The following is a 1974-nucleotide window of genomic DNA, read 5'->3' on the forward strand; positions in this document are numbered from 1 at the left end:
GAGTGGTGGGGGGCGGCCCGAGGGGCTGGGAAAGGGTCTGGCCCAGGCTGTGCCTGGGCTGGGACTGGTCCAGCCGGTGCAGGGTAGCAGGAAACTCTCTGCACACTCACCGGACCTGGGCTAGGACTGGGTCTGGGGGCTCCTGAACTCGGCACAAAATCCTACTCGGCTGGCGGGGTGGGGGATGCACTGTGGAGTGGTGGGGGCGGCCCGAGAGGCTGGGAGAGGGTCCGGCCCATGCTGCGCCTGGGCTGGGACTGGTCCCGCTGGCGCAGGGTAGCAGGAAACTCTCCGCACACCTCTTAGACCTTTCTTAGTGTGACATCTTTCTGCCTTTTGCATTATGATTGGCTAGTCTGCAGTGTGCTGTCTGGCTTTCTTTTATTTTTTTCTCAGCTTTTAAGAACATATGTGTCTTCTTTTGAACCATACAAATGATTTAGAATAATGTAGCTATTTTTATGAGAGTTTTATGTTTGATTAATTTTGTTTTTCTGATTGCCATGAAATATTTGTATGTATCTATGACATACAATATTATGTTTTACCTTATATTGCATAGTATCCATCTTGTGTAAGGTCATACAGAAAATGGTAGAGATTTGAATCTAGGTTTTTCTGATATGAAAGACCACACTTTCTCTGAATTATCGAATGTCTTCATAATAATCCCGATTTTTCCAGTATTATAAGGCAGAACAGATTAATAGACTAGCTCAGTGCCAATATTTGTTTCTCTTTTGCCCCCTTTCCTTATCCCTGTGCCCTGTGATCGCAACCCATAATTTTATGAGTTTTGTAAAGAACAACCTGGTGAACAAAGCTCTTGTTTTGCAAATTTCCTTCACTTTTTTGTTTTAGTAGTGTTCTTGTGAATAGTGTGTTACCTGATAACTTCAGATAGGAAATTAATTTGACACTGAATTAAAATTTTTATGTGTGAGTGAATTGCCATATTTCTTTGCTTCTGAAATATATACTTTTTTTGGAGCTCCAGTGGCGCAATCGGTTAGCGCGCGGTACTTATACTTAAATATATACTTTTCATAGTTTAGAAGCTGTGACATAAAAACTCTGAAAATTGATGGTACTTTACAGTTATAATGGCAGTACTTTCATTTTATTCTTTCTCAGTGGCACACAGAGTTATAGTAGGCCTTAAAGTCAGTGTGTTTAGATTCAATTAAATATGATATCTCTGATGAATACATTATAAGTATATAACATTTTTATATAATTTAACCCTTTTGGGGGGATGCTATAAAGTTATGCAAATAAAATTATATGTGAAATAATTTTTTTATTAAAAACTTGAGCCTTGAACAAAGAATATGTGTTTTTAAATTTGATTTTTGTTTCAAAATACCTAAATATTGTAGATGACCAGTACACTCTAGCTAACAAAAGGCTCAAAATAGCAGTGGATCTCTGCTATAATGGTAGTTAAATCTCTCCCCAAAAAGCAAATGGAAAAAAATAGTGTCTATCATATCTTAGGCACTCCAAAAATGATAGTTCCTTTTCCCCATTTTCTTAGCAACTATATCCACATAATAACTTTTAGCTATGAACTCAGGATCATCTATTGGTTTCTACCTTAGTGAAGTCTATATAGATTTTATTAGTTACTTTTCCTGTCACTGGGACAAAACTGTCTGTCATATTCATACAGAATGTATGAGAAGAAATAGTTTAATTTGGCTCACAGTTTTGGAAATTTTGGTCTATCTTAGGCTGACTCCAAAGCAGGAACATCATCACAGATAAATTCAGTAGAGCACAGCTTTTCAACTTCAAAGTGACCAAGAAGCCAACAGATCACAGGGAAGAGCACTAGCAAGTCATATACTCTCCATAGGAACATGCGGAATGTCCTACCTCCTCCAACTGGGCCCCACCTCCTAACTAACCTATGAACTCATCAGTGAATTGATCCCTGATAGGTAACACATGCTCGTCTAAGCCCCTATCCAG

Source organism: Octodon degus, unplaced genomic scaffold (assembly GCF_000260255.1).
Source record: "Octodon degus isolate 3935 unplaced genomic scaffold, OctDeg1.0 scaffold00378, whole genome shotgun sequence".
NCBI classification, from domain to species: domain Eukaryota; kingdom Metazoa; phylum Chordata; class Mammalia; order Rodentia; family Octodontidae; genus Octodon; species Octodon degus.